This window comes from Oxyura jamaicensis, chromosome 6, assembly GCF_011077185.1.
Source record: "Oxyura jamaicensis isolate SHBP4307 breed ruddy duck chromosome 6, BPBGC_Ojam_1.0, whole genome shotgun sequence".
Lineage (NCBI taxonomy): Eukaryota > Metazoa > Chordata > Aves > Anseriformes > Anatidae > Oxyura > Oxyura jamaicensis.
Window position 1 is genome coordinate 21,851,046 of NC_048898.1, and position 6,222 is coordinate 21,857,267.

At 38.0% G+C, this 6,222-nt stretch overlaps 1 protein-coding gene across 1 annotated transcript in view; it reads right to left on the reverse strand.

Moving 5' to 3' along the window:
* The window catches only part of LOC118169403 (gamma-aminobutyric acid receptor subunit pi-like), a 46,745-nt gene that overhangs the window by 39,003 nt on the left and 1,520 nt on the right, over positions 1–6,222 (reverse strand). The window lies entirely within an intron of this gene.

The following is a 6,222-nucleotide window of genomic DNA, read 5'->3' on the forward strand; positions in this document are numbered from 1 at the left end:
ACTGCAGACGTGCAGTTTAATATCATAAACACTGAGCACTGCCTGTACTAGTTCCACTAAGTACATTTTAGTGTGCTCTATGTAAAACACAAAACTACCATTTTGAAATGTAGGGCTGTTCCTGAGCAACATCTCTGGTACATGTGCAGTATCAATACTTACGATGTACATCTTTAGTAAGCTTTTAGTTAATGAGGAAAAGTTGTCACAGATGAAATTGTTTCTATCTCTAGCTATATTAAAAGAGAAACTCTTAACTGGATATAAATAATCATATAAATATCTCCATTCGTAATCAACATTCATCAAAATGTTGGACTGAGGCAAGGTGTTTTCTGAATGGCACTTCTTTGCTCTTGTCAATGTGATTCACAACCATAATGGTTATTTGAAAGTAATCTGTCAGCTCTGTAATCTATTTCTGGATGAAAATAGTATCAATCAAAATAATTTAATGCTGTCATTCAACAGATCTGAAATTCACACGCTCTGCCAACTCTTACTATATATCATCAAATCACTGAGATGTTTGTAAGATTCACTTCAAAACACTAAAAAAAAAAAAAAAAGATTACTACCTACTCAGAATCTGAGAGAATTACTAAATGTTAATAAATACAAATGAAATCTCTTTGACACTTGCTTCATAAAACTATTCTAATTTCAATGTCCAGAACAAACTTTATGGGAGTGTCTTGCACTTTAAATTCACAGTAAATTACTAACAATAGAGAATTTGAAGCTTTGTTTTACTCTTCTTCAGCTGACCAACACAAAACGCTAGCTAAATTTTTGCCCTGAAGTAACCTTTGTTTCAGTCCATAGTCCTAGTAAAAGCAGTACTACTGAAATTTGCTTGATTTAATGCAATTTGAATGGTATCTGACTTGTAACAGCAGTGAAGTGACAAAATAAGTTGCTAATATCTGCAAGTAAAAATGAAAGCCACTTGAAAGGCTTTTTAAATACTTAAAAATATTCTGCATCTTGGATAATTTAAGCATACACCAGTCTGGTAAATATTAATGTCAAAATAAATCATCCACTCCTACACTGACTTCCACAGAAAATCATGCATGAGACAGTAAGAGAGCCTTTAATAAGAAGACACAGCACAGATGAGCAGATGGTGTTGTCAGAACATTGCTCTCTAAATGCTGATTCTCTAACACCCCCGCTTCGTACTGCGGTATCTCTGTTGCATATCTTGTTCTGGGTTGTTACTTTCTAGATTTGCTATCTTTATCTCACAGGAAAATATGCCAAAAATAAGTATTGCCTCTCTGGTTTCCCAGGAAAGCTCTTACTGACTTCATAAAGCCTCTTTTATATTTAGCTTTTGAATTGCTACTATGAGCCCCTAATGTTTCTTAAGATCCTTTAAAAACAGATTAAGGAAAACTGTGGATATCTCTGTACTTGTTTTAGTTTTTACAGTGCTGCAAATCAAAATGACTGAATTAATCACTAATCTTTCTAAAGCAACTGGTTTACCTTCAGATGTTTTTCAACTTAGCAATTCTACTGGGGGATTTTATTTGGTCCCTAACATACCAAAGGTCAAATTCATTCTGTGCTGGGTGAGTTCATTTTGTATGCTGGAGAACAGAAATGAGAGGAAGCAGAGATCTGTCCTCTGTGTAAGAAGTACTAAACAAGAGATCTGGTTGCCATATTGACTGGCACCTCATCACTGCAAAGGAACACTGCCTTCCAGCTGAAAACCAGAATTGGGCAGCTACCAAACTTTTGGGCAGCTTTATAGATGGCACTTAATCTAGATGTGTAAATCACTGCTGCATGTATGGTTCCTATGGTGCCCATTTTTTTAAAAGGGCTTATTGAGCTGTTTTGTTCCACTAAGAAGTCTGCCTCTTGGCATGTTTGCACATCTGGACTTTTTCTGTCATGCAATTATCAAATACTATATGCTTGCAGCAGGATTTCTTCCTGCTTAAGTGAACCTTATTAATTATTGTTATTTAAGGCTAATTCAGCAGGAACCACAACGTTTTCCTCTTTCCCACAGCCTGGAAAAATACCCTTAACCTGTTCTCTGCACTGAATGTTGAGCCATTTGGTTTTAATAAGACTATTGTGCACATACTGACACCTTCATGTTCTAAACATACCATGAATTAATTGAGGTGAAGTTAATAAATTTCTGCCCCAGTTTACCATATGATCAAGCAACAATGACTTCTACTTTGACTCAGATCAGATTAAAACTGTAAAACAGTATCTAATGTTTTGGCATGTCTCTGGGGAACTTGGTGTTTATTATCTCAGCATGAGAGGAAAAGTGAATTATGTGAGTTTCATGAACCTCTGAGAATGAAATGGGATAAGGCAGTAAGCTGGCAGAGGTAGAGTAGCAGTATCTCAAAACTTAAGTGGATTTTGTGAAGATGAATCAAAGGATGAAATGCCTCATACTGCAGCATCTTATCCACAAGCAGAAGTGTGGAAAAAGACTAAAAATTACTGAAGGCACTATGTCATATGGTAATGGCCATATGCCTGAATTCCCATGGCTGCTGTTGCAGGCATCCAAAACTGTAGAATTATCTAAAAAAAATGTTAGTAGCAGTTTTATAGATAGCATAAGCTGAATTAGCGTTGCGGTTGCTTTTGACATCTGCACCCAAACTGCTGAATGACAGCCTCCTTTAAGTGTTTGACTGAGAGATTCAACTAGAGTGCAGAAGGCAGCCAGCTACCTCTCATGCACTGCCCTGCCCTGACCGCACTGCCCACTACAGCTGCGTCACAGATCTTTGTGCTTTTTCTTCCATCCCCTGGCTGTTAGAACAACATGAATTAATTGTGGAAAGAATGATGGAAAGCTGAAAAGAGTAAAAATGCACTGGGAGCTGATGTACGGAAGGCAGTCATAAGATTCAGAAGTATAGAAAGAGGAAACTCCACAGGATATGGCCCCAGAATGTCACTGTCACTTCCAAGCTCTTTATTCATTCTTCACTCCCGCCCTTGTTTTTATGCATTGTCACCTGACATTACTGCTTCTCCAGTTCTTGTGGGCAGTTTTCATTATTCTTCTTTCCAAGCTGTATATGATTTTTTTTCTTAACCCCTCTTCCCTTGCCTGTGCACAAGCAGTAAGTAAAAATGGGCAGTGGCTAACTTTTGTACATCACTAGGAAAAGTCAACTGCACACAACTGAGCTGTGGTCACTGACAGTGTTATGTAGAATACAGTGAAGCAGTCATGTTAACCAGGCTGCCTGTCTGTAATAGTCCTAGTTTTAGGGTGTTTTTTAAGTCCCCCTAAAATGCATAGATCATGGAAGGGGGGGAAAAATGCAAAATTTTTGCACTAAGATTATTTTTAATAAGATCAATTAATACTGCAGAGAGCAAGGCTTGAGTGGAAAAAATGGTAAATCAGTATAATTGTTGCAGATGAGATCTGTTTTCTTATTTTCTTAAAATGGGTCAAATTAGAAGGAATAAAGCCTGGCAGCAGCAGATCTAACTGGGGAATTGACTGAAAGTGTACCAATGCATGTGTCTGCATCCTACTACAAGAGGCCCCCAGTCATTCAGCTGACAAGCTGGCTGCTGGCATACTAGCGAGCTTGTTTCTAAACTCTAACCTCGCAGGGGCATAAACCATGCAGAGTCTCCTTGGGCAAGTAAAGTTAGATTTACATGGTCAACATTTACATGGTCAAGCTGTCTTGTCATGTTGTCTTTGCAGAGACAGTACGGGGGCCTTCAAGTGCTATCTTAAGAGCTGGGAGGATATCCAGTTTCTACTGTTGATATCCCCAGCAACGGTTCCTAAGTGAAATGCCAGATTCCAGTTATACTCTGTTCTGATCAATACAGTTGCCACAAGTGCCAGGTAATACAAATAATAGCTAAAATTGTTGCTTTCTCACTGAAACACTCAGCATGTCCCTTCAATCTGTACAACACCCCTCAAGTTCTGTGTGCTAAGATGTTTTTGTCAAAGATACTGCTCAACAGCAGAAGGTCTTATTAAAATAAGGAGAAGGAACTTAAGACTCACCAGACAAGAAAATCTGAATTTGTTTCTCTGGTGTAGCAAAAGCAGCTGTAAGTGAAACTTCATACTGAAGTGTTGCTTATGTGTATAGAGCATTGTATGAGTTTTTAAAAAATGATCCTAAATAAATCTATGTCCAAAAGGTACCTTTGTTTAAAAATAACTAGGCAAGATTTTGGACAGTATCAACAACAACCTAGTTACATATTTCAGGATTCCAAATAACACAAGTTGATATGTAAAGTTGCTGTCTTCAAAAAGGAGGAAAAAAAAAATGAAAGCCCATAAGCTGTATCAAAGAAATCTAAAGGAGTAAGAACTAGCAATATTGTCATAATACTTAAACCTGTCCAGTTGTTAGAGACATTTGCCTTTCTAGGTTCAAGTCTGTATTTCTCACCAGGTTCTCTACATTATCAATTTCATAAATATCAGTGTTAGTTACATAACATAGAACAGGATTGTTTGTATATTTATCTGTTTTTGTGCATTTTAAATAGTTTCATGGGTATCTTGGGTTTTCTGGAAGATAACTGGCAGGAAGTTTGTTAGTGGTATATTAGATGGACAATAACTGGGTGTTTAGAATGTTATGATTCTAGGAACATCTTCAGGAAAGAAAGGAATAATTGTCAGGTGTCCTACTTCCAAGCATTGTAACACTGAAATGTTAATATTCACAGTAAACAGTGTTTCAACAATCTACTAAAATTGAGGTAATAGTGAACAATCAGAGTAAGTTTAATAAATATATTCAAGTGTGGCTTGTAAGTGACTGCTTAATCATGGTATTTATTACAGGTTCTGCTCATATATTAAAAAATCCATAGCATGTGTGCCACACAGGCCATTTTCTATTAAAAAAAAAAAAAAGTGATGGATGTAAGTAATTTAGCTACGTTTTGTTCTTAAATCTGCTTTTAGACACCTGACACCCAAAAGTCCGAAACATCAGTGGAACTTGAGTCATGATTACTGCTATTTGTAATTATCCAAATTAATCATTAATAATTGTGGGGTGGTTTATCTATGTGTATGTATATGCTTTTTTCATTTAAATACTTTGCTTAGTACATCCCTGTTCTCCTATCCATGCCGTTGGTCTTCTACTTGCATCTGCAGATGTTTAAGGGTTGCCTTGTACGAAACTGTATCTCTAAAATGAGTCCCTGCTGGCTTTAAAGGTACACATCAACATTGCAAGGTGCTCTCAGGCTCAGTCCTGCAGATGGTCAGGGCTCACCTCCTGCCGCCACAGCAGCTAAGAGCAGAGGCACTAGTTCTGGTGTCATTTCAAGCATTGATCTTTAAATCAAAGAGCTAGGCAACCTTCAGAGGTGCTTTTGACTTTGCATGGAAGACGCAAGCAGCTTTCTCATGATGAACACTAATCTCTTGGGTGGCAGCTGCTGGCTTCCTGAGACCTGGCAGCTACCTAGGTGACCACTTTTGGTCATCAGGTTTCTAAGGGGTATCTACAAACGTGGTTGGAAAGCAGATACAGTGCTCCTGCAGCATTGATACCATACCTTGCTAGTTATACAAATCAGTTTGTTTCTGTAGCCTGTAGCAAAATGAAGCCACGGTTTTGATTGGGATCTATCAAAATAGATATGATTTTGGATTTTCAGCTATTTATATTAAAGTTAGACAGAATATGCTGCTTCAGGTTAAGAAAGTAGTAACTTGATTTGAAAAGACAAATGAAAGTGTCTTTCTGATGCCATTTTAAATTATTGTTCCTCATGAAAGTTAAGAGCTGGGATCTTCTGGCTTGTGACCTGGAGGAGAGTCTCCCCACATAGACACTGATGTCTGTGGGCTTCACTTGAGCATTCTGGTGTGGTAGAAACTATCCAGGACTCAACCAGTCTGCCCTCAGATTCCATCCATGCAGCCTGTGGCACAGGAGAATGAGGGACATCTCCCTGTATGTCACCGAACACATGCCTAGAGGCTTGAGCCCTGTAGTAGCAGATTAGGCCTAAAGCCAACTCCATCTTAGCAAAAACACTCAGCCAGGAGGAGAGATGTTCCTCTGAGATGTACAAAAAAATCAGCCCCTTGGTTTGCAATTAATTCTGTTTGCAGTCCCAAAGAACGGGGGGGGAGCTTCTGCTGTCTTCCTCTGCTATGAAGTTTTAGAAACACTGGATAAAAATATATTTAGTAACAAAATTTTTTAGCTG